This window comes from Anas platyrhynchos, chromosome Z (genome assembly GCF_047663525.1).
Source record: "Anas platyrhynchos isolate ZD024472 breed Pekin duck chromosome Z, IASCAAS_PekinDuck_T2T, whole genome shotgun sequence".
Taxonomy (NCBI): domain Eukaryota; kingdom Metazoa; phylum Chordata; class Aves; order Anseriformes; family Anatidae; genus Anas; species Anas platyrhynchos.
Genome location: NC_092621.1, coordinates 37,052,215 through 37,079,966, shown reverse-complemented (window position 1 = coordinate 37,079,966; position 27,752 = coordinate 37,052,215). Strand labels below are relative to the sequence as shown.

General features: G+C 37.7%; 1 long non-coding RNA gene across 1 annotated transcript; it reads right to left on the bottom strand.

Annotated features, from left to right (window-relative positions):
- Window positions 1-22,919: 22,919 nt before the first annotated feature.
- LOC110351625 (uncharacterized) lies at window positions 22,920-26,834 on the bottom strand. Its single transcript, XR_002399271.4, has 3 exons — window positions 26,260-26,834; window positions 26,068-26,159; window positions 22,920-24,857 (listed from the first exon to the last, which is right to left on the bottom strand). It is a non-coding gene; the product is annotated as an uncharacterized lncRNA (long non-coding RNA).
- Between the last annotated feature and the right edge of the window lie 918 nt (window positions 26,835-27,752).

Below are 27,752 nucleotides of genomic sequence, written 5' to 3'. Positions count from 1 at the left end.
AATACACTGCGTTTTAGGGCATTCTTGATTGTATACAAATCTCCTCAAATTTAACCAAAGTTTCACTGACATTAGCAAACTTGCTCTGACTTCAGATGTTCCTGTGGACTTGGCCTACTAATGATGACTCCCACCCAACACTTGCTTTTACACTGACAGAACATCAGAAAGGTAAAAGATGACCAGGAGGACAAAATGGAAATAGATTCAGCTCTTGGTCCTGGCCTCCTTCTGCCACTCCTTCCCACCCTCTTTCTCTCTTCCTTCTTTCCTATCTTGAATGTGTAGAGATCTCCAGCACCCATTCTCTTTCCTGGGTTACACTTCTTGAAGAAGAGTGAAGTGCAAGGCAAGGGAAGGATATACACTGAAACCTGAATTATGTTGTCAAGCAGAGCTTTCATTGCTGACAGAAAGAAGGTTGCAGACTTTTGCTTGGAATGTGCCTTGGCTCCAGCACTCAGCTGCAGCTTTGGGGAAACGTCACTGAGAAAACACCTATGTAAATGCAAGTGAACACTGGCAGAGAGGTGAGCAAGCCCATTTCAATCAGTTCTAGTCAGTTTGACTTTTCTTGCTTGTGACTACCACAAGTGACTTTCTTTCCTGTTCACGGGTTTCTCCCTGAGTGTCCCCTGTCTGCTGGTCATTCCATCTGTGTTTTGTATATCTGCTACATATACACAATGATGACAAGATAAATTGCAACACAATTGGTACATTCTCAAACCATGTGACAGATAGTTCCTCACGGAGTGGATTTGCTGTACAGTACACCTGATATTAAGCAACAGCCATTCACAGCTCTCTCATAATAAACTAGTTAGTTGCAGTACTGCTGATAGCACATGACAGGAACAGAGTGCTTGAAAAACTTACAAAACATAGGCCACTTTATGGATTCATGTTTCTTTCTGTGTGAGGTTGAATGTAAAAGAAGTCCTGGGGAGAGCTCTGCTTAAGCTCAATTTGTAAGATACACATCAAACACATAGGATTGGACTGTGCCTGTGTCTACACAGAACTCAGAGGGACAACTTCAGTCCTTATAAGACTAACTTTGCTTCTTCTTCTGTAAGAGGCATGGATAGCAAAATGTTACAGATATTAGTGCAAGCTAGCAGTATAAACAACCACTCATAGTATATAGATGACTTGCATTGCCTTTGCTGTATTGTTCCTAGACATCTTAACCAGATTAATGTAAAACAACGTGCTTCTATTCTTTCTTCAGTCATACATTTATTTATTTATTTAATCATTTCTTTTTTATTTCAATGCAGCCTTAAAGTTGTGTCTCTCATATTTGGAGAGCCACACTAGAACCTAGGTTTTATTTTCAGCTGTGTCACAGGCTGGTGTTGTGATTTGGGACATATTACTGAATCCCTCTGTCTCTACTTCTGTGACTGGGAGAATGCTAAAAATATTTCCCTTATTTTTGCAGTAACCTAAGGAAAATGTCTGTGAGATGCTCAGAACATAGTTTGAGTGTGCATACAAATAAAATACAAATGTTGCACCAGTATAATATTACGGAAATATAGATTCTGAACAAAATTTCCTTTGAGAGTACGCATCAGAGTAACAATGACAAGTTGGTCCATTGATGCAGTTAGTCCAAGCACTGCTGAGGGAAGTTGACAGCTAAATAAAGTTGCATAGGTTAATTCTGAATTTGAAATAATTTTCCTAAGTGTACGAATCATGTTAAATCTCATTTATTAAGACAGGCACCTTGAACAGCTTCTATGTGCAAAAAGCTCTGTAGCTGATATTCTTCTTTAGCTATTTCAGTTAGTCTAATAAAAAATGCTATCTTTTGTCTGTAAACCATGCCTCTCAATGAGAGATGGTATTCTAGAAAACATTCAGAATGGATTCCAGTGACCTATGTTGTGTCAGATTGCTTTGAAGAATCAAGGGACTCTCACAAGCAAGAATATTGCACAAAATCTTTTTGCAAGACAAATTCTGTGGATGATGGGAATAAGTTTCGTTAAAATAAATAACATCCATGGTCACAAGATAAAAATCAAACAGCTTCAGGGCCGCAGTATGAGTGAAGATTTTGGGTTTTGAGGCCCACAAGCTGGAAAAAGGCTTCTTTCATTTATTTATTTATTTAGTGATACCAGTTAACCTAACAAAACACTGACCCAAAAACCTTAAAACCTTGTTTTGCATTTTTCTTTAGATCATTAGGGCTCCAACACAACTGTCACTGAGTTTTATTGTCATTAGTGATTAAACACTAAGGCTTCAGCCTGCCAGTTCAATATTTAATGTACTGGTTTTGTGTGATGCAGTGAGAAATTGTAGTAAGTGCAATAGGTGAGAAGGAGGTTTATTAGCAACACTATATCACACTGCTCTCAACAACGTTTCTAAACAAAATACTGAACTAGAGTATCCCACCTGCCCTGATCTGACCTGCTGGTTGGACTACTCAAAGTCTGAGTCAGCTGAAGCGTAATGCAGCAGACTGATGAAGAGCAACAGTCATTTGGTGGGATGGATTCTTTCAGGACAAAGTAACTGGGGCAGAAATCTAGATGGTTGCACACTCTTTTGAACACAAGCCTGTCCTCCCAGAGTGGAAAGTGCTTCCCATCGCAGAGGCTGGCTTAAACAAAAGAGAGTGGTTTACACATGCAGCCCATCATCCAAGCTGAGACTTCAATTAAGTCCTTAACACCATATTGTCGAATATATTGCAGAGCTGCCAAGTCAGAGGTCACAAAAAAAACAAGAACAGGAGGTTGTAAAGAGATTTCAGTTCAGGCATGATCACCTCTAGTGCCATCATTATCTGACAGTAGAAAGTTCTTTCATGAAAGTTGTAACAAGATAACAAGATGCACCTCTTTTTTTTTTTTTTTTTTTTTTTTTTTTTTTTGGTTCTTGTTGAAAGAGTAGGGTAAAACCTAAAGTTCCCATATCATCAAAGACTGTACAATGTAATAATTAAATTACAAGCTTGTGTGTGTTTTTGTGATGGTTTATGGCACCGCCATGATTTCTTATCTGCCTATCTCCTTAAAAGTTTGTCTAAGTTATCACTTCTACCTGGTTATTAGCTTTATATTGTTCTTTTTTAAGCATCTCACACTGGTTCCCCTTGAAGAAAGCAAATGTAGGAGTTGGACACTGTGCTGGTCTGTATATGAATACAGATATATAGCTTGGTAAGATGGTGTATGCTTTTGCATTTATGTAAAACCAAACTCTTCCAAGGATGATGCAAAGCCTCCAAGTGTAGAGCTGCTGAAGATGTCATTTCTATTAGCAGCTGTTAAACATGGGAAGTACGCTTTAAAGGCACAGTGTGAATGTTTTCTAGAATACAATCAAGAAGAATATTTGGTCCTAGCATATATAAATGCTCTTATGAGGATCAGCATGCACATACTGAAATATTGCTGTCATCTGACACCCAAAATAAGTAATTAAATCTGTGTGAAGTTCAAATCTGGTTTATCTAGACATCACTACTGTTCTGAATATTTTCGTCACTATCTATGTGCCTACAAAATCATGCAAGTCTAGCTTAGGTAAAGTGTTGTATTAGTTGCACTCACACAGAAATGTTGTCTATTCTCACTAAAACTCACAGCTCCTTTTTCATGACTCAATCCGTCTGGAGCTTTTCTGCAGTCATGTTGATTTCTTTCAGTATTATTATGTGAGAAGCTTAGTCAAAGCTAATTCAATTAGATCATTCTAAAAAATACTCAAAACTTATTTTGTGAAGTCACTTAGTAAGGGACTTGTTGCCAAAAGAAAAAGATAAAAAAAATTACCTTATTTCTAGCATGTAAATATGATCACTTTATTTAAAGAAAACTCAGGTGAACCAAGACAATTCAGCTTAAAATTGGATCGCTGTAAACTTATATTCATCAAGAGAATAAACAAAAGCTTCATCCTGTTCATCCCTTTGTTCTCACTTACATTGTTTGCATCTGAAAACCCGTCTTCTCTGCTTCTCCAAGAAACTTGCCTAACAAAGAAGGAAATCAAATGTTTACTTTCCAGATGCAGGATAGAAGCTATTTATGGTTCTTAAATTTCTAAAACGATTTAGAATCATCAAAACATAGAATCATTATAGATGGAAAATACCTCCAAGATTATCTGGTCCAAATATCCCCCTACCACCAATGTCACCCACTAAACCATGTCCCTAAGCACCACGTCCAAACTTTCCTTGAACGCCCCCAGGGATGGTGACTCCAACATTTCCCTGGACAACCCGTTCCAATGTCTGACTGCTCCTTCTGAGAAGAAATGTCTCCTAATTTCCAACCTAACCACCTCCCCCCGCCCCCGGTTGCAAATTGAGGCCATTTCCTCTAGTCCTATCACTAATTATCTGCAAGAAAAGGCTGACCACCAGCTCCCCACACGTTCCTCCCCTGAGGTCTCCCTTGAGCCTCCTCTTCTCCAGACTAAAGAAAAATGCTGTCCAAACCTACAGTGGAGCTGCTCCATGTATCTAGTTTAACTTAAAAATCCTTCAGTTTAGCAATATCTATGTGGGTAAACTGCAATGAAAAGTAAACATTTCAGTGACCCGAAAGTCTGCCCCTTGGGGAATGTCATCAGCAACAACCACATTCATATAGTTATCTTCTTCTTTCAAGTGTTCTTTCCATGACTTGCCAGCTGTATGAATGTACCTTTGTAGTTATGTTACGTACTTGGTACCATCCTGCTTTTATGGGTTCCCTAATGATTTTTTCTTTTTTTATGGCATTCTAAAACTCATATTGTGAATTCTTGCTCTGATTATTGTCAATATTAACCTTATTGAAGTTATCTGACACTTGATTATAATATTGTCTTGTGAATGCTTTTTCTGCTTGAACATATATTAAAAAATGACATCTTCATCCAAATGTTGGAATACCAGACTCATCAACCATCAACAGGCCTCAGGAAAAACAATATCTCTCCTTAGGAATTCTACTTTCCTTATGCTATGAGCATCATGTGAGCATAGTATTGACTTCAGAAGTACACCATTAATGAATATAAACTACCCACATGACTAAAGGTTTGTGGGTCTGGGTCCTCAGTATGGGGATGGCATTTGTAAATCCGTTCTGCAAGTCTCCCAGTACTATATTGAATTAATTACCATGATGATGTTTTTGAAGAAAGCTGAAGTCATTGGGGTAAGTGCTGCTCTTTTTAAACATGGGTTTGGTGGGAAATCCTTTGACAAATCATGGTGTCAGTTATGTATAAAGATGTTTGTACCCCTTCTGTTACCAGGCTTATAAGAATTTAAGAACTAACTTTCTCTTCTGTTGCATCCTATATCACTTAGATACAGGCTGATATCTTATATTCTGGCATTGTATAATAACCAGAGATGTAATTCCCTGGAACATGGATTGTATCGTTGCATAAGATTCAGCTTTGTAGGAACAAATCCAACAAGTTTTCTTTTTCTATATTTAAGGTTTATTTTTGGATTGAACACAACTCTTTTAGCTTTGTGTGTGTGTGTGTGTGTGTGTGTCCTGTGGTATACATTTCTGTGAGGGGTGTGTGTTCTTGACAAAGCACACAGACTTTTGTGAATTTTGTTTAACCTCACTTCGTGGAGTTATAAACTCTGGCACTCTCAAAAATATTTATTCTAAAGCCAAGAGCTAACTGTTTTTGAAATATCAGTAGAGGCACCAGTGATACCTCTTCTTCTGAGAAGGAAGGAAAATATACATAGGTTGACAGAATTTCCTCAAACTGTGCTTTTCTAAAGTATGTGATTGTAGAGAGAACAGTTGGCAGGTCAAGTGTCATAGCAAGTCTGTCAGTTGTTTGGCAGTTGAATACTTCAGAAGAAATATGTATGCACTTTAAACAAACTTCTTGATTTGCTTTTTCCTCCTTTTATGTTCTCTTTCCTTCTCATCTTACAAAAACTTCTTATTCACTCCCCAGAAAAAGCCTTTTTTATGAAGGTGCACTAGAAAGCAGATACATTTTTTTTTTTTTTTTAAAGCTGCCAGCACCTGCAGTTCCAAAACAAGAGTTGAGAGATCCAAGGAAAATAGCAGTGGAAACACTCCTGGATGCCCAGAAACAATTTAACATTGAATTATCTTGTTTGTCTTAAACTTACTTGGGGAAAGTTGGCCGCCTCTTCTAACTTTTATTCCTCCTCAGGACAGCACTCTGTCCACCTGTAACTCATGCTTTATCTTTTCTGTAGACAGTTTATTTTTATTTTTATTTTTATTTTTATTTTTATTTTTATTTTTATTTTTATTTTTATTTTTATTTATTTTATTTTTATTTATTTTATTTTATATATATATTTTTTATTCCCTGTTTCTTACAGGAGGCATGCCTGTAAGGTGTTTTTTCCTCCCTCAAGTTCGTTTGCAGTTCGTTTCCAGCTGGGAACATCAGTCTGAGAGACACTGAAAGTTCACTTTATAGCGCCTTTAGCGGTCTCAAAAGACATGGCAGTCACTGTTGTCACGATTGCCTGTAGTGAGATAATTGCTTTTCATTCTCCTGGTCTCCTGGTGGTAATGTGTTAATCTGCAAAAGGATCTTTGCTCTGCATACATTCATCAACCGATTTACGGCAGATAGTCAAGCTGAGCTATCATACACATATACTGGGTTTCTGTGACATAATTAATATTTATAAATATATGTAAATATTATATATATACATATATAAAATAAAATAATAAAGAAAATTTAAAAAACTATGTGACATAAATATTGCCAGATGAGAGCTGAGTGATGTGCACAGACAGATTTATGCATGAACTTATGGCTTGGTTGGAAGAATTCATCTCAAATCTGGTTGTAGCTTTAAATTTTCTTATTTTCTGTCATGACCGGCCTGGTACCCTTGAGGTGCAATGCATTGTGATCTTACATTGATGAGAGATAATTGTGACTTTTACTTAAAGCCTGAGATACACAATCAGTGTGACCTTCCTATGGTCCTTAAATTAATGAAAAAATAAGTTTCCATCATTTCTTTGGAAAGATTTACCTAAGTCCTCAATATTTTGGCAATATCAGGATATGTTATGTCTTGTCTTTCTCTAGGAATAGTTTTCTTAAGGAAGAATGCACAAGGATTGCTGAACCTGCATGAACTCAGGGACAAACTAGCCTCAAAATAGGACATAGGTATGATAGATGCTGAGACATACTCTGATGAAAAAGTAAATCACTCAGATAGAGATTCAGGGATTTGCACCGGTTTTCTAGTCTTCATTATGCACTGCACTTGAAACAAATGGAACAAAGCAGAAAGCAAATGTGTCCAAAATAACTGTCATTATAACTTTCCGTACAACCTGTTCTAAAAAGTAATACACCAGATTTTTTATTTTATTTTATTTTATTTTATTTTATTTTATTTATTTTATTTTATTTTATTTTATTTTATTTTATTTTATTTTATTTTATTTTATTTTATTTTATTTTATTATTATTATTTTTTTCTACAGTGTCCCTATGTGTAAAGCTCTGTGAATTTTAAAAGTGTGCAGACTTACCTGTGAAAGTCTTCGGTTATCATTTCCTTAAGTGGGTCACAATCCACTCTGGAAAATGGTTTTGAAAGCATACACTTTATATTAGGGACAAGAAGCATTCTTGTGAAGTCTGTGTGTGCATGTTCACATACACAAAAGCACGTACCATCAACACACATGCACAAACAATTCTAGGCATATCCATACCACCCTGCATCTGCTTTCAAGACCTGACAGGAGTGTGTTTGTTGGAATGGCATGAAAACATCCTGATAGAGCACAGAGTGTATCCGTCATCTCAGTGCTCACACTGGGATAACACTGTGTTAGGTAGGGCCTGCTCTGCAAATTCTTATCTTCTTCAAAGGCTGCTCTTTCAATAGCACAGCAACACAGTTCTTCATACGAGAAAAGCCTATAGTTAACGTCTCTTTCAGTGGCTCCCAATTCCAACACAATGGTATTGCACTGGTTCTTCCATACATTGTATTTGTCCCAGTTAAAATAAGCATGGGCATGAGTATTTATTTCAAATTGATATTGAAAACACATGCATGGCTAAGAACAATTGAACTTTAAACTAAATTTTCCTGTGGCAAGACTCAACTATTTCATATTTCTAAATTTTATTTTTTCACCACTAGACATCAAAAACACTTTTTTTTTTTTTTTTTTTTTTTTTTTTTTTTGTGTCCTGTTTGTTATTATATTAGTAAATTATCTGGAGCTCTCTGCATGTGATTATTCTCTTGCTGACTTTGGAGGATGCCAGAGATGACAGTGATAAAGTCAGAAGAACTACAACTACAGTACAAAATCAAGTGTTTATTTTCTTGCTTTTTTTACCTGCCACAGTACTGTTTAAGTCTTGAAACACTGCAATTAAGTGTACTTATTCCTAAATACAAACAGTACCAAAAGCAGCACTTCACATCTCCCAGTCTTATACACTTAATTAGGTTTATACTAGAAAGAAAACAAAACATCTGAAGCTCTTAGAAAATTCCTTGCCTTCCTGCTCTCGGCTAGACATATTTTTGGAACAAAGACTAATTCTTAAGTTTTAACATTTTGTTAGAAATTGATGTAACTCCACTGCAAGAAAGAAATAATGTATTAGCATGCTGGGAGATAGCCATTTAGTCAACAGGAAAAATACATAGCTTTAGGCCAGTTTTGACTTTGTGTCTCTTTTCCTTTCACTTTTGCTATATGTATATATGACGGATTATACACCATTGCCTGGCTCCTGTAGGTCTGCTTTATGGCTTCTAGGACAGTAATTAATTGCTGACTTTTCAGGTTACAGGAAAGTCGAGGAAGGTTTGCAGGTTACTTTAGGACTTTAAACCTTTCAATAGAAATAGAGAATTCACTGATAACCTTCAGAACTTTCTCCAAATACGCTATGCATGCTTGCTACGTGCCTAAGTGATGATAGTAAGAGGAGAGAGTGAATATCTACTTAGTCCTTGAAACTGTCTTGTTCCTTCCTTTTTAATTTTACTGCTTTTTTTAAATATATGTATTAATATATATTATTTATTTATTATTTTATTTTATTTTATTGTTTGTTTTAATGGCAAGAGAGATGACAAGGACAGTACAGACCAACACATTTTATTGTTTTGCACATCTCGACCCAACATCTGAAATCCAGAGAAAAGGCCTCAGAGTGCTTGGAAAAAGGCTATGAGGAATGGCTGTGAATGTTGACTTTCAGTTCACTTGCTGTATTATTCTCAGCCATGTACACTGGAAAGAAAATGCCCACATCTGTGCATGTCAAATTGATCTCCACTTGTGGTAGCTGCAATTTGCATTGCAGAGCCTACATGTCCTCAAAACTGTCCTCAAAACTGTTTTAAAACTGAGTACAGATTTCAGGTACAGTTATTTTACAGAGTGGTTTACCCTTGCTTACTTCAGCAGTAAATCATTTTTTACACAGGCATATAGGAAAACAAAGCTGGTACTCTCTTGCTCTAACTCCTAGTGCCTGTCTCCTGTGTCTGTGTTATGGGGAACATACTTACTAGTCTCAGAAGGATATTTTAAGGCAAAACTCATACTTGCACTGTTCTCCAGAGTATTCTCTAAAGATGTGGTCATGTGCACTTTAAAATTAACAGTAATGTCCTTGTCACCTGAGAGACAAGCTGGAATAAGACAGTGGGAGCAGAAAGAGATAATTTTTTATTGTCCAGACACAGACAGCATGACTGCAGGAAGAAAGAGCTCTCTCATTGGTTTTCAACAGAACAATATTTTATTTGCATTTTTTAATACGGAAAGTGAACTTCTTGCAGAGGTGCATGTAGGCATATTTCAACTAGCCAATCTACCATTTTGTAAGAAAAAAAAAAGAGACCATTAAAGGATTTTGAATGTGAAGACAGTAAAAGAAAAAGTAAAATAAAATAAAATTGTAACAGGAAAAAAGATCACTCAAAAAACAAAGCTGCAGCAACAAAACAAAACAAAAACAAACAAACAAACAAACAAACAAACAAACAAAACAACCAGCATTTAAGTTTGCTCTTGCACATTCACTCGTGGTATTTGTATGCTCTGTCTTCTGCAAGCAGTTGAGCCTATGCCCCCACCTGCAAAACAGATGTGAGGAGGTCAGCCTCAGCTTAGGTCTGGGCAAAATACTGTCCCAATGCCAAGTTCAGGGAGGCCAATTCCTACCTTTTGGAACTGCAGCAACAAACTGAGGGGGGAATCTTTTTTCTCTTCCAGTCTCACCTTATCAGAGAAACATTTCTCTCTCGGTTTTCCATTACGCTTTTCTTCTTCTTCTGAAGATCAAGCTACTAAATTCCACTCTTTTTCTTTTTTTATTTTTTTGTCATTGTTGCTTGTTTGTTGTTTTTTTTTTTTATTATTTTTTTTTTATTTTGTTTTTGATTTTCAGCTAATGATTGGGCTGAATATTTGTAATAACATGGGCTGAGAAATCGCAAAGATAGCTGTGTAAGGATAAACAGATATTTTTGTCTTGGTTGTTGATTAATCATATAGTTATGTCAATATGCAGCAATAGGATATCACTCTGTAGGTGCTAAAATCAGAAGAAAGAGTTAGCATTTTCCCTTATCTTCTCTCACTTGTGAATCTCTAGTTTTCAATGTTTTTCATTGTTTATTTAAGACAATATTTTTCTTCCTGAATCTGGGATTTATTTTCTACTGATTCTAGAGGAAAGAAGGAAAGACTCCTTACATATTTATATACTTCATTCAATAAACAATTCAGCTTTCACTTTGGAGATGCAAGTTCACTGCAATCAGAAAGTTGTATGTCTCTTTCTGCTCTTTTTGTTTCAGAGGTGGGAAAATAATGGCAAACTATCTCCCACAGTAAGAAAAGAAAAGAAAAAAAAAAGTCCTTAAACCCCTGTCCAGTGCCCAGAAGTTAATGAAATCCAAAGACTACAATTATTCACATAATTTTAATTGAACCACATTGTTCTCAGTCAAGTTTTTCTGTTTCTGTTTACCTCACCTTTGTAAAGCCATGTATTCTATTGTGTTCTGCCAACCATGCAGTGCAAAGTGTCTGGAAAGCAGCCAGTCATCACCTGCAGAGCTTTTATCCTAATCCCACTACCTGTGCTTGGGCCCAGTGCAGGAGTGAGTTGTGGTAGTGCAGCCAATGTCACCCATATCCTCTTATATACAGGTGCAGTTACCACGTGAGAGCTGCTTTGCACCATGCCAGGTACTGCAAAATATCATATAACAGGTGTCACAGGGGCGGCAATTTCCCAGCTGAAGCACAAAATGAAATGGAGTAAGGCTGCATCTAATGAATCAAGTATTTTGGAGGTAGAGAGCTGGCTTTTAATATGTGCCAAGGAATCAGGCCATACAAGAAGCCTTTTGGGAAATGAGGAAGCTTTTGTATTTTTTCACTTTTTTTATCTCTTCTCTTAATTGGTATTCTGAATTGGATGGGTGAAAATTCAGATATATGAGTCTTTTCCATGAAGAGGATGTTCTTAAAGAAAAAACTTTCCCTTTTAGAAGAACCATTCCCCGTTGATTTTCTGTTTCAATTTTCCTGGGGTCCCTAGCAACCCACAGAGTGGCTAATCAGAAAACTAGAGCCTGCAACCCGTTTTCTTACTTGCAGGGTGCCAGGATTCAGTGATCTCAGAAGTCCTGTCAGCCTCTCCTCAGACATAGCCCACCAGGTGGGTTGCTGGGGGCCTGGGAGCATAGAAAGACATGCTTTGAAAAGAAAAGTGACATTGACTTCCAGCACCAGACAATGAACAAATAGCTACAATGAAAATAGTGAGAAGATTTTCATACAGATTCTTGTCTATTGCCACATATCTTTAGTAACGGCAATGCTATCTTTTCCTGAGAGTGAAACACAATACACTGCAGCTTTGTTCAGACTCGATACCATAGACTTTCTTTGTTTCACTAGAACAGATGTTTCAAAGTGTTTTAAACCACTGGGCTGCTGCCAATCCTCAGCATTTTTTTTTGTCTTCCAATACACCTTTATCAAATTTTTAATTGAAAGCTGTTTAATATACATCTGAAAACAGCTCACTGTGATCTTAGACCAGTGTTTTAGTGGAAATATTGAACAGGAAAGCACTGACCTCTGTGAATATCTGTATTGAAATGCTTTTGGTAAAGAACAATAAGCAGCAGGGAGACAAGTGATTTGCATCACTGTCCCACTTATCCTTTGTAGAAGAGGCAGACTGGATCACAGCTTGCTCTGTGTAACTGTCATAGTGATAGCTGATTAACCTAGGAAGTCAATACATATATTTTCTGATTTACATGAGTGTAAAAATACCATTGACCATTGACAATATGTGTTCCATGAGTTACTCTAAAATCTGACCCCAGAATTATCTAGGACAATGATGAAATTTGAATGTGATAGAGAGCTGTTACAAACACCTTTTTAATGATTTTGCCCAAGAAAGACATGTATCTAGCAATGGGGTGACATTATAGAAAGGCAGTGCCTTTAGAGCCTGTCTGCACTGTTTCATGTTTTTTGAGAATATGGAAGAGTTCAGAGTTGGTCAATGGTTACCACAGGTAGTTAAAATCAAGAGCTAAATAGGAGCTTTTCTTTGCAGATGTCTGAAGTCATTTGTGAAGAGTGAAATATGAGAAGGCGTGGCATTTAAGATGTTACTATCAACAAGGACTGTGTTCCCAAGTCATTAGAAGTAAATCCTACCAACACATGCTCTGAATTGCTGAAAGAAAAGTGTCTACCTTATGTGTTGGAGCTGTCTGAGATGTATTTTAAATGGGAATGTTCAAAAACTGGCAGTAAAAGCAAGCAGTGCTAGTTGCATAGTGTGGTTTGCCAAGTTTGCAGGGAAACTCCCAGCGCATGTTACAGCAAATGCCATCCAGATAATTCATCACTGGCTGGATCCTAGGCACAACTAGTGTAACATTGTTTTAAGTCTGTAATGCCTTTTGAAGGAGCTAAAGTGGCCAGTCTGTTTGCTGCTCTTTGTTCTTGTGTAGAATGTCTATGTTAATTGTAAGAAATAGGCAAATTTATACCATAAAGAAACAGAGTTCAGGGTTGGTATATTTATATACAATCCCTGCCATTCTTAATTTGTCTTTTCAGCTTCTGCCACTGTGCATTCTTTTCGCTTTCCACTGGCGCAGACAGAAGACACAAATTTGCCAGCCAGTTAGAGAAATATGCACTGCCTTTATTCTCCATGCAGGCCTATGTGAAGTGCAAGTATGACGTGTTCCTGCTTTTCTGACAAAATGAACAGTCTGAAAGCAGTTTAAAGGGGTAAATCAAGAAACAAAAGAAAACAACAACCCCCAAGCCCTGATGGCTCCCTCAGGTGGACTAAGTGGCCTGAAAGAGGAAGAGGAAGAGGAAGAGGAAGGGGAAGGGAAAGGGGAAGGGAAAGGGAAAGGGGAAGGGGAAGGGGAAGGGGAAGGGGAAGGGGAAGGGGAAGGGGAAGGGGAAGGGGAAGGGGAAGGGGAAGGGAAGAAGGGAAAGAGGAGAAGGAGAAGGAGAAGGAGAAGGAGAAGGAGAAGGAGAAGGAGAAGGAGAAGGAGAAGGAGAAGGAGAAGGAGAAGGAGAAGGAGAAGGAGAAGGAGAAGGAGAAGGAGAAGGAGAAGGAGAAGGAGAAGGAGAAGGAAAAAAAATGCATATCGAAAAAGTAGAAAAAAATAGAAAAGCAATATAAAATTTTAAGAAAAAAAAATAAAACCAAGCAGATGCACAATATCAAATAACCAGTGGAAGTCTTCTCACTTAATTACTTTACCTTCATCTCTTATTTTATTTATCATGCTAATTTTCTGTTGATATTTTCTAAATGCTTCATTTGAAACTAATAGTAAAACAGGTCTGTCTCATGTTTTCCAGTGTGTTGTCATCTGTAGTGTTTCATGAAGACTAGCACTGTTCAGCATTGCTGTGGTTATATTTTTTCCAGTGACTAATATTTTAACTTAGTTACAGGTTAAGGTAACTGTTTGGTCTCAGTTGTATATTGTCTATATACATAATATCTGTTAGTTATAACCTCACAGGTGCTTTTATATAAAGTAAACAAGAACAGCCTTACTATCCTGACAGAGAAAATGAATGAAGGGTAAACAGGTAATTATAATTTGGAATAACAAATGCTGATAATTTTTATGCTTCGTGACTATTACAGTTCACCTCCAGCCCACCTCATTAGCCCTCTGCTCCCATAGTAACATCCTCTGGAGTAGTGAAAGAATTAAGGGAAAATGTAAAGGGAAAAATTAAAACCAGAGAAAACTATACTTTATGCCTTTATCTGTGTTAATTTGACTTTTTTTTTTTTTTTTTTTTTTTTTTTTTCCTGTGGAACTACCAAAGTTATCAAATGATTTGATTTCTGAACCACTAATCTTTGTTTTACATTTGGTGTGCCTTCCTTCTCAGAATTTGAGAATCAGGTACACTTTGACATTTTGACTTGCATCAGGTAAAAATGCCATACAGTGTGCTTTGCTCCTCCTGACAGGTATTTTCCTTATTTAAGATTGCATGATGAGTGTTTTCAGTGAGAAGTTGATTTCACCCAATTTTTGTCATAGTTGCTGTTATAAGAGAATCTTGTACAATACTGTTTTTTGTTAGTGTTTTCTCTGAAGAACCTCCTTACTTGCAGCCTATGATGCCTTAGACAAGCATTGCACTTGATCGTACGTTTGTTGCAATCAAGAGAGAAGAACATAGTTAGAACATCTACTGACCAGAACTGATTGTACTGGAGCTGTTTACCATTGACTTCACTCAGAGGAGGATGATGCCAAGGAACTCCAGCATATGCTTTGCAAGTGTTTCTTTGGATGCCTAGAACTTTTGTTAGGTTGCTCTTGGCAGAAAGTAAGATGAAAGGGAAACAAACATTTCAACAAGGAGATTAAACAAAGTGTTTTAAAATATATATATTCACAAATAAAGAAATACTTCATAATGACCTCCTAGGACACTACTAGATATGACCTGCAATTGTGGTTAAGGCATACAAAGCATGGCTCAGCAACTGACCTCAGAAGGCAGCTCCACCAGTTTTTGACAAAGAATTGCTTGCTCACGGGCAGCTGCATCAATGCTGATCCAGGTAGGTACTGATAGTCTGTCTTTTTGCACCATGAATCTCCCAGCACTGCATTTCTCATCCTCTGGCATATTTTCCAGTGCTTCATTTGCCATCCCTGTGATTGCTGCCTTGCCTAAGAGGAACATTTCAGGACAGTTACATTCACAGGTTACCAAAAAATGGCTGTGACCGTTGGTGAGGAGATGTACTGGGGCATAAGAAACAAAGGGAGCAGAAGCTAAGAAAGACAAAACATCAGATTAGGAGAGGCATACTGAATATGTCAAGATGTTGGCCAAAATCATTTTTCTACACACTATCGTCTCTAGGTCTTCTGTTCCTGTCTATCCATGTATAGCTACAAACCTTGTTTTTAGCTACATGTTGGCTCTGGCCCAGTTTTTTCTTCTTAATAGTCTTGCTCATGCTTTTTAGAAACTGGTTAAGGCAATTACAATGATTAAATAATCATGTGCAAACATTTCCCTCATAGTAAAAGCCTGCCATCCCTCACTCTCTGTGGCCTTGTTTCTACCTACTCCTGCCTCTAAGTAGTGATCAAAACCACTGCACTGTGGTGCTGCTTTACTGTTGTGATGATCCAGGGCAGTTCATCTTTCCACAGCCTTCTGTGAAGACCCGTCCTTATCCAGTCTTTCATTAAGTGGATTACCCAAAAGCATGGTGAGTAAAACAAGGTTTGGAGCACAAAAGCTTCTAGGGCTGTTCTGTCCCCAGATCCACAGAGGTTGGAGGCAGGGGCCAGCTCAAATATTCCCAGCACCTCTGGAGCTGCTGTTGGACCACATGAAACCAGTTCAAGGATTATCCAAAGATCCCTCACACCTATATTCATGTTGGGTTCCTCAGCACATTTCCTCTCTGAATAATAATGTGAGACCAGATTTGTGTCCGCTTCCTTCATAACAGCATATGAGCCATCCCTTAACTGTAGTAGATTATCTTTCTGCTTGAACCCACCAGGATAATGTTGATTAAAGTTTATACCTAAAGAGAGTTTTCGACTTACGTGTGACAAAGCACATCACCATGCAAGACAGCGAGTTCCAGTCAAAAAAGAAAACTGTGGCAAAGAGAGATGATGTATCTCATTTCACTGTCTGTGAAGGTGACCATATCTCCTGCATCATATTCTAGAATGGATATGTCACATACTTTCAGTTTGCTTTGGACAGAGACTCCCACTCTGTGCTTCAGTGTAGGTCTGATCCCAATGCACCTGGAAATTGATGGAGAAGCCTCCCATTGATTTCAAGGGCCTTCGAACAAGTCAGAGCAGGCAAAAGAAACCTACCATATGCGCAGCTGTAGCTCATTTCATCAGGAAAGACAGGTTGTATTGGAGAGTGGAGTTTGTTTCTGACAGATAGTATCAACACTACAGCAATGTTTATTTTTCTATGTCAGTATAGATCTTTTTATTCCATGCTGAGAATGAAGTGGGCACTATCTGATGGCTAATTCAAACCCTATGGTTTTCCATTGCTTTTATATTGGATGGAATACAGGTAGCTGAGCACAGCTTATTTTATGTCCCCATAGGGCCTGTTTACAACAGGCAGTTGATTTAAGCTTTGTCTTGAAGTCTTTCTCCTGAGTTTACAGAGACAAAATAATTCATCTTTGTGGGATACTGTCTCAAGAAATTAAGATCATTGCTCTTGTTCAGTGGTGACAAATTGTGACTGAATTTAATTAAAACCTGAGACACCAAATGCATTTTCACTGTAGTCAAAGGACTGAATTCATCTGAGTGTGAGAGTTCCTGGCTGTTAGACTGTCACAGTATTCCTTTTACACCTGTATATGTACAAGACAATAGCAGAGACAAAACAGACTTCAAAATGTCTTCTATTGTCTTTCCTGTGGTTGTGAAAGATGCAGGTATTTTAGCAATGCCTGTGCTGACGTTACAATTTAATCCTTGAAAAAGGAGGGCACCCCCACCACACACATACTGATAAGGTATAATTAGCTCGTTACTCGCTGCAGAAAGGTATCTCTGGGACTAGGAACGTTGGTAGGATCCCAGAAGAGAAATGGTGTATAATGAGAAAGCCTCCAGTTCCAGAAGATAGGAAATACATGTATGTATTTGTGTGTTAAGAGAGAGATAGTAATCCCCCTGCTTTCACTGACAAATGTTAGAAGAAAATGTTACCTATGAACACACCATGCTCCAAAGTGATTTCTATCTCCCTCCAGGATAGCCACCGTCAATTGCAATCAGAAAGTGTATATAGGAGAATAGACAAAAAGTGTAGTCCTCTATTATGTTTAGCATAAGAAGTAAGAAAAAACTATGACTGTAATAAAATGAATAAGATGAAGTGAGATGAAAGCTTTGTTATTTAGCACTGTGCTAGTTGTGGCTAAATTAAACAGACAAAGCTTGCAGTTCATCTCAGACTCAGACAAGTTCCTTACAGGAAATCACAAAGCAGATATGACGACTGAGACAAAATCAAGCCCAATAAACCCAAGTCTCTAGAGAAGAGACACAATTACAGGAGACTGCTTTGTGTGCACTTTGAGGGTAAGTGATGTGCAGTTCCCCATAGTGATATAGTGAAAGAAGAAATTGAGGCAGAGGAGGCTGAGGAAGGAGATTAATGTAAAATGAAATAGAAGTAAGGATGGTGCAAATGTGACCATGACAAGAATATCTTGTAATGAATGCATGCATGGAGCCAGAGGATGTGTGACCAACCAAGCAAGGATGAACTTGAGAGCTGAGTTCACAGAATCACAGAATCACAGAATTTCTAGGTTATTTCTATCTGTTAAACAATAAGCCTCAGGTCAAAGTTAGGAAGAAGATTCTTTTCCAGTACCACTAGGTGGAGGAAGTGGAGTCCTTCACTCCCCCAGTTATCGTATTGTCACGTCAAGTCTCCCTTGTAATATTGCAGTGCCAACCAAAAGGCTGAATTCGTGTGGGCTTCTCACTCACTGTCTTCACTTCTGAAACAGCAGTTGTTGGCAGCTCAGATTTTCTCCCTACTTTTAAATTGTGGAATTTAAGTAAAAGTATAGTTCTTAAAAAGTGTGCAAGTAGCCATATTTTCTTTATAGTGTCTGTTCTGGCTCAGTTTTACTTGCTTCTGTTTATCTTTATGGAGCTGAGAGTCTCCAGCTGAGAATGGCTTATCTCTGACTCCTGTGAGCTTTACTCAGTCTGCCTGTGAGCTATATGTGACTAATGTCTTCAGGATTAGACCTTTGAAGGAGAAACCTCTTTGCATCAGATGGTATTAGTACAACAAGATAAGCATGTCAAAAATGTGCTTGGAAATTTTTATTTTCTCTTGTAAAGTATTGGACATGAAAATATCCTGGCACCACTCTTAGAACATCAGGCCTGCATCATGGAGATGTCTGCCAGTGTAACTGGATCAACAAAGGGGTCTGTTCAGGACAGCTGTACACTAATAGATCCTCTACTTGTCAAGACATGACCAAGCTTTGTTCTTGTATTAAGAAGTCTGAAGAAAGCATCTCATAAGTGATCTCTACAAGTTAGGATAAATTTTGTGCAGGAATCCATGTTTATTCTTTCCTAGTTTGGAAGCTTTTATGAAGTAGACATTGGTCAGTCAATGCAGCAATATTAATATACTGTAATATAGCCAATATAGTAAATTTCTGGTTTATCGTTGTGGATGGGACATAATAACAGCTAAGAACCTTCCTGCAAGGAGGAATTCCCCAGACGTACACATCTGTTTAGATTACATCTTTCCCATATACGACCACCAGTTGATTTAACCTTTTGTATCTCAATGCCAGTAAAGTGAAATATGTACCTTACCCTGACTTTTGTTCTCTGAAATATTTATTATACAACGTTAGTCACTGTGGGTTACTCACTATATATCAAATTGTTACTACACAGCTCCCAGAGCAAACATTATTCTTTGAACTGTCCTAAAAAGATATATCAATTGTCTAAGAATGCAATTACTACAGAATTCTCTTGCCTGTGTATTTAACATGGGAAAAAAATCATCCCTAAGACAACCACAGGCAGACCACAGTCAACAGCTGAAAAACTGACCATGGCTTTTCAAATAAAAATCACTCCCTGATCTGATCTGATTCTCAGGTTACAGATATAACCACAGTTAGAATGGTTCCTAAGAGCTCTGGTTGCACCAAATGGCAGCTTGACATCTAAAGATGGTGAGGGTAGTTGCATCCTGATTTAGGACCGGTAATTTAGTTCTTACATATTATTATTATTATTGTTGTTGTTGTTGTTGTTGTTGCTATTACCATCTAATTTTGCCTTCAGCTGTCTACCTTTAGGTTAGAGGTCTACCTCTAATCTCATTCAAATCCCTACTGCAACTAATTGAACCCCTCTGTTGCTGGCAGTAGATTACAGGTCTGGTTATATGTTATAAATGTAATTTCTGTGGTCGTGGAAGAGCAGTGCCATTACTGTTAAACAAAGCTGGTAGAAAAGCACCGTTTAAAAGCAAAGGTTTCCTGTCTGACACCAGCAAAGATCAAGAATATGGAATATGAATTCCCAGTTAGAAAGTAACTGGAAAAGACCTGAGGGGTTGGGGTTTTTCTTTCTGCCTGAAAATTAAGAGTGGTAATAATGAAATTAGTATAAATTGTTTTCTAAATAAAGCACAAATGTTTTTAATTGTGTTATAGCATAAGCTATATAATCTGATTCACAACAACTGGTCTTGCATGATATATCTTGGTATGCAATTTTCAAAACATCAGGAAAGGTGGTCCATGATTAGGTAGTTTAAAAATAAACTAACTCATGTTAGTTTTGGTGTACCAGCTAGTCAGATAGGCAGGATACCACATTCTCTGCATGCCAACGGAAAATTCTAAAGGCTGGATAATTTGGAATGTGAAAAGGCAGTGCATTAACTAGCAACCATTGAAGTTGATGAGAATTTTGCTCTAAGTTCACGGGAAAGAAAAAATATCACTCAGTATAAGCTTAACATTTCTATCTTCAGTGCCTTTAAGAGCTAAGAGGAACATGGACAGCAATTAGAAAACACCATTTTATTTTACATTTGTCTGTTAGAAGGGCTGGAGGCTGTTAGCAAAGTTGATATCCCTGATAATTGTATACTCTGAGCCTTCTAGGAGCAGAGAGGGTTGGTAGAATGACTGTGGCATTAGTGAGGGCTCTACTCCTGCTCTGTGATCAGATGCTTATATGCAGAATGCTTATATGCAAATGATCCTTATATGCAAATGAGCTCACTAGAGCTCATTTGTGGATTTCAATAGGACTCAAATGCCCTCTTCCTCAGATTCAAGCCCTAGTCTCTCCACCCCCCTTGCATAATGCAATTTAGTGCATAGTCTTGCTGTGATTCTATTTAATTGCTGAATTTAAGGAGAGATTTCTCAAAATTATGATGAACTGCTAATAGCTGAATTCAGAGAACTTTAGCAAAATTGTTAAGTTCTAGTAGCCGGGAATATGGTCCCTTATCTCCATATATAACTGATGTCTTTCTTTCAGTATAGGCATCGCTACAAAGTACTAATATCAGAAAATGTTTCTGTTTTGTTTTAATAGTTTAGTCCAAAAAGTGTCTTAGTTCCTTTTCTTTCAAAAAGGAGCTTATTTCAGTCTTTATTAATGTACCCAAATTTCATCTTTCAATGAGTCTGTGGGTAATTTTGATTACTTCAGCTGATGCCTAGTCAAATGTGTTTGGTTGTCTCAGTAAAATGATAGTACTTTTTGCCAGACAATCACAGTAAGATGGGTTATTTATTATTACTACTATTCCTCCCATATTTTAGTACAGAATCTTTCAATTATCTGCATTAAGAGGAGTATCCTTAGCCCTGGAAAAAATTCTTTGCAGGAACATTTATGGTAGCTACTACCATTGCACACTTCTTTACATAATTCTCCCCACTTCAGGTGCCAGTCTTGAGTAAGATGTAGCCCACACCCATCTGCTTGCCTGGCATAATCCACAGTTTGGAGTGCAGAAGAGCCAAGATTTTAATTTTGCCTGTGATGGCGAACAAAGCTTTCTGAAAATTAGGGTTAGGAAAAGTAGCCAATTTTATTTCTATTCCTTGCCAGAGTTCTGGGAGCGAGGGGTTACTTCAGGAAGTCATCTTGGACTCACCTTTAGAGAAAACTCAAGGGTTTTTAAGCATCTTCAAAATGTTCTTCACTACATTCCTTACTCTTTTGCATTCATGAAATAACCATTTAAACCTCCATTACAGATTGCTGCTGGGGACTTAACTAGAACTGAAGTTGAATTTAAAATTCAGACAAATTCTCCTTAGATTGTGGAGAAAGAGGCAAGAGCTCAACATGGCCAACAGTTATAGGAAGAAAGATAGGAGCTCCAGCTCAACCATGGAACCTAGTGAGGAGGGGTATTGTTTTTTTGAGCTACTAATTGGCTTTCTGCAATTGCTGCAGCAACATTTTCATGTCTGTGGAATCTGGCTCCTCTGTCAGAAAACAGAAGCACTTCACTGACAATTGTCCCTGCCTCACTGTATCCAGACAGATGCCCTTGTTCTGGTCCTGCTTCTGCAGAGTATGTAGAACGCAGCTACCATCTTTGAGTGTCTGTTTCTGCTATGCAACCTAAAATCCTGCAAAATTTTTTAGGACTTTTCAGATGAGCTCACTAGTTTTGGAAAAGGCATGCCTGATATCTGAGGAGGAAGATGCTAAAACAGGGTTGATGTACATGTATGTACAGTTGACATATGTATGATGTACATGTAATATCTGCTGTGCACAGAAGTTGGTGGAGCATTTATGGTTCCATTCAAACAGGGTGAAACACTAAAGAAAAAGTGAATGTATTTGGAGTTCAAGGAAATTTGTCAGACCAGCAAACTTGCCGAATGCCTTTGTTAAGGACCATATTAAATCACACTGAGGTATGGAAATCTTTTGTGATATATATTAGTGCAATATATATCCCATTGACTGAGGGAAATTCATGAGAGTTTTTCTGCATGCAGAGCAGAACTATTTGTCTGTCTCTCTCCATGTACTATCACCATATTAGCAATACAAGAGAGCCTAGAATGATGCAATGTATCCGATAAAAGAAAAGGTTTAATTGTTGCACTGTACATCATCATTTTTTCTGGTATAACTTTATAATTTTCAGTAGGGATTGTCTGGGTGCAGTTGTGGTAGTCAAAGCAAGTTGGAACTATTAAACCACAATTTTCAATGGATTTCAGCCCTATCTCCTTGTTCCATGCTTCTTACACTAAGTTTATCTCCTTTGCAGGCTTCCTTAGACTTCACTGGTCTTGTTTCTCCCATTACAGCCAGTTCCTTTGCTCTTGTACTACATGTTGAATGCTGAGTTAAAGTGTACTGACAGGCTTGGCCAGTGTAACGCTCTTCAGCTTTGCCCTCAGTAAAGGCATTAATTAATTTCTTTCTAATTTTTCCAGCTGCTGATCTTCATGATATTAACAAATACTTCATATTCCTGAAAATTCTTATCCCTCAATAACATGGGCCAATGGACTCATAAGGGGAAGAAAGCATGACTGTATACACCTAATTTTTGAACAAAACGTGATTGAAAAAGGACATTTCTCAGCAACCAAATGTTAAGCGATGTTAAGTGTTTACCAAGCCTTAGATAGATTCCTAGGTACTATACTCTAATTTTATATCCTTAGAAGATACATATATATGTATATAACTCAAATCACCTAAAAAGTTAAGTAACACCAATGGTTTTACCACTATTTCATAATTACTACTACTTTTGGCATCCAACAATTTTGGTGCATTCCATTTTTTTCTAAACACTCATTACCTGTTTTAATGTGGGAAAGGGTGCTGTAAAACACTCCATTTCTGTTAAACACCTGTCACCTCCCTTTACCTGCCCAAATTATGATTTCCCCCCACACACTCCTTGCAGCAGAGAAAAGAAATACTTACAATTAGGTAATGAGAAGAAATTACTATTTGGCACCATATATACAGTGAAAAGCTCCTGTGTGAAATGAGATGAAACTTTTCAATATGGTACTAGAAAAAATAGTGTTGTCTATAATTCTGTAGTATCATTACAAGTGATTGCAGCCCTCAGGTGTAGTCATTTAGTAATTTTTTCTATAAGGGATCAAAGAATTTCAGAGTACACACCATGTTCCTTTTGACCAGTGGTGGGAAGAAGTCAGTAGAAATTATGGAAAATTAACTATACTTTCATAACTAATACTACAGTTCTGAAAATGTTGTAAAATACCCGTTTTTGATCTTTTTTCTCCCTTCCATTTTTCTCAGTTTTAGGACTGTAAATTAAATAGATACTAATTTGTTTATGTAGTACTAAAGTTATCAAGTCAGGATGAGAGACAAAATAATGCAGGTGAGCTTCCTACTGTTACATATCTGGTTTTAGAAAAAACATCTGTAAGGCAGTGGTATCTACTGTCAGGCAAGTTGGAACTTCATGGTCTAGAGTACCTGCATTTCCTCTGTGGTAAGTTTATATCAAAACTTTCTTCTCATATCTGTGTATCTTGTGCAAGGTGAGAAAGTCTAACAGTCTTGGATTTAAATATCTCGGAAGGTTTTTGCCATTTTTCTCTTTTCAGACCTTGCCTTGAGAACATCATCTTTCTTCTTTTTATCCCCTCTCATATCACTTCCTATTCATATGTGATTCTCCTTCCTTGTCTAGATCTCAGTCAACCATAGCATGGCCAGCTGGTTTTATCCTTGCTGCAAACAATGATACCAGACTGCTTAACAATATCTTGCCAATTCCAGCCATAGTTCCCTGTGTCAGCTTTGTTGGTTTTAAGTTGTCATCCACTTTTCTTCACATATCTAAACACTGTCTTTATTGAGGATTAAGATCTGTGAATGAGTGGGGATGGGGGAAGTGGAAGGAGGATATCATTCTGGGTCTAAGGGGAATCAACATTGTCTTTTTGAAAAAGTCTGTCTGCTTCCCAGACTGACCATCTGGGACACTGTGTGGCACTACATAAAGTACAAAGACAAAACAGAAAAACAGGGAAAAGTAATTAGATTAGAGAAAGAATAACTTTGCAAGGAACTGTTGTCCAATGAACTTCACTGAACAGAGGAAATGATGTATATAGTTTTGAAGACAGTGGAAAAGAAGGACACTTACAGAACTAAACTCCTATCAGTAAACAAATACTCCCTTTAATGGTAACTCTACCTTTCTAATTACTGCTGTATTTTAAAGCACTTCTCAATGGCCATGATGTTAAGAAGAAGAAAAACACAGACAGCAGTGAAAAAACGCTGAACTCAATATCAATCTGCAAACTCCTGGCAAACCTTAACGCTTGGATGAAGGTAGTCAGTTAAGAACATCAGGATTTTCTTAGATTTCTGGTCTGGTGTTTATCATGGCTGTGAGTTGATGGCAGACTCACAGGATGGGTTGACTGAGACACTCAAGTTTCAGTCCATGTGGAATTCTGCATTCTACATTTGTAAAGCAGCTGTACAATGTATTTGCTTCTTCAAGTGACAATGAAATCCTTCCATTTCCAGCACTAATCCAAGAGGATATTCAACAGCAACTTCTGAAGTTAAACATTTAATGCCTGCAGGAACTAACCAGTTTACTCCCATGGTTTTCAAAGGAATGTTGCTGAGGAGCTGTCTAATCCATTGAAGTTGCAAGGCGGTGTTTCTTCAGTCATAAGGGAAGTTTCTGAGCATACAAAGGAAAAAGACAACATTATGTAAAATAGGTTTTTAAAGTTCTGGGCATACTGATGAAAAAACTCACATAGGATCCTGAAAATAATTAACTCCCAAGTTCTGCAATTACTAATGTCAAATAAATGACTTTAAGGAAAGTAGGCAAACTCAAAAGTTTGCTTGGAAGTGCATTCTTGGTTACAAAAGTAAGCTTGCTTTAATGTGTACAAAAGGTCATAGAATCAGAATCATTAAGGTTGGAAAAGACCTCCAAGATCATCTGGTCCAACTATCCCTCTACCACCAATGTCACCCACAAAACCATATCCCTAAGCACTACATCCAATCTTTCCATGAACACCCCAATGGATGGTGACTCAACCACTTCTCTGGGCAACCCGTTGCAATGCCTGACTGCTCTTTCTGAGAAGAAATGTCTCATTATCTGACACAAGACTTTTATCAAAATAGAGCTATGCCAAAGAAATGTAATACTTTATGCAGATATTTAAAAAATACCTACTGATAATATAAAGTTTACTGCCATTAACTCAATTAATCCCTGAAACTGCTGTTTCTTACTCTTTTCTCTGGATAAATCTATCAAGCTTAAGAAGAAGATTAGTTAGGGTTTTGGTCCCCACAGCTCTACTGGGAAGATTGTTCTGGGTTTGTTAATCTGATGATTAGGAATATTGTAATTCCCAGATGACATTTATTCATGACTAGTTCATGGCATTTCTTTTCCCTGGGCTAACACTATTCTCTAGAAATAGTTCTTCTACTCCTCCTCAGACAAAGTATAGGGCAGTTTCATCACTCCCAGCCTTTCTCTGATATTCTTGCCTCATTCTGCTGTAGCCTTCTTCTCCTAACATTTCCAAGTCTGAGTTCCTCTTTCATGAATGTAACAGACCTCTATAACACATGGAAGTCTAGATAAGGTTTCATACCTTTAAATCGTTTCTTGATGAACAATGCATTTGCAACACAACAAACATACAACACAACACAACAAATATACAAAATGATATTTTGTTATAGAATTTGTGAATGCCAGAGGACAAATGGGTAGTTAACATCTGGAGAAGCAGTGCAGGAGAAGGCCCAGTGTGCAGACACAGTATTTGAATGCAGAACCAAGAGAAGTTACTTTGGTGAGAATAGGAAGTGCCAGCAACTGATGTAGCTCTCTTGTAATACTTAAAGGACGGACATACCTTGACTATATCAAGTGTGGGCTCAGAGGCTGCAAGTTGTCAATGTTCTTGAAGATATTAATTCTTGCTTAGGACTACAATGTTTGTCTTAACTATAAATAAATTTGTAAATGATGGGCTGTGGTAATTTAGTACAGTAGTTTGGATTCCCTTTCTTCACCCCTCTCTTCCCTCCCACTCTCCTCCACTTACCTATGTATCAACAGAGGAGACATCTGCCTCATGGCAAGGAGGCATATTGGTGGTAGTAGCAACAACAGTACTGCTTAGGTCTGGTTTTCATCCACTCAGTATTGATGGAAAATCCCTCCCCCGTTTTATCATTCTGTGTTTACTAAAATCTACTCCCTCTCTCCATCTCTTTTCCAGTTTTCACCATACCCTCTTGGTATTTTCACCCTGCCTGTTCTGTGTTTTGCCCTAATTTTTCATTCCTTCCTTCTCTTTGTCCTTTTTTACTGCAATTCAACCCAAGGAGAGTAGGAACTCAGAAACATTTGAACCTAAGTCTGTCTTTAAGATGTCTGGTTTGTATGTAGCTTTTCAAAATTAAACAAAGCAAGCTCGTCTATCCTCAAGTACAATTACCAGCCAGAATAATTAGACCAATTTTCATAAAGTGTTGGCATCAGCAATGTGCCTGCAGGGTTTGAAAGTAAATCGTTCTCCACACAAATTGGTTAGCAGGGAAGGAAACTCACAGGTTCTTTGTGTCAGCTGTGTCAGCCTGGGAGCAGAGTCACACTGCACAGCATGGAGTGGAGAGAAATGCCCTGGGGGGGGCGGGGGGGGGGGGGGGAAGACCATCTCTGAGCAGAGGAATTGATCTGTTTAGAAAGCTCAGTCAGAGAAGAGACAGCTTGCTTCCTCCTGAGCTCCTCCAATGTGTATCTCACCAGCACTTCCCAGGTGTGTATGGCAGGTCAGATCATGCCAGGTAAGCCTGCTGACTGGCAAGCTGCCCCACAGACAAATGTTTTCCTTGCACACCTGGATATCAAAAACTAGTGACCTGTAGCAAAACTAATTGTTATGTGTCGGTGTACTAAAGGGTAGACTATGCATTTTTGAGGCCCTTGTTCCTCTTTCAACATGTGGGGTTTTTTTTGTTTGTTTGTTTTTAGGACATCAATATGTTGACCAGGCTCTTCACCAGATTTTGTCAGAAAAGTTATCATGGTAAACACACAAAGAATCTCAGAATTTTGGCTTCTGTAGCTAACGTTGCTGAAGTCTGATTACTTGGTAAAATCCAGCATTAAATGTCTCTTTAAGTGAATATATTTCCCTACACACAAATTATAGATATAGCTGTCAAAGGCATTTTAAAAAATGTGTTTCAAGTTGTGCCAATTTTTATTTCTCAAGTGAATTTTCTTCATTGTATCATGTTACCCCTACTGACTCTTTCCAATCAAGGAGAGGAAATTTCATCCCTTAAAATGTCTAAATGTCATCTGTTTGCTGATAGCTACCTCACTCAGAAATTTAATTTTGAAAAAGAAATGGCTCAATATACTTAAAAAAAAAAAAAAAAAAAAAAAAAAAAAGACAGTGCTTTTTCTTGCGGTAACATTATTACCAAATAAGAAAGTTACTTAGTTAAGGAGACTAAATATATATCCTGAAAAGTACGTAAGACTTTGGGGGATCTGAGGATTGATATTTTCCATGTGAATATGCAA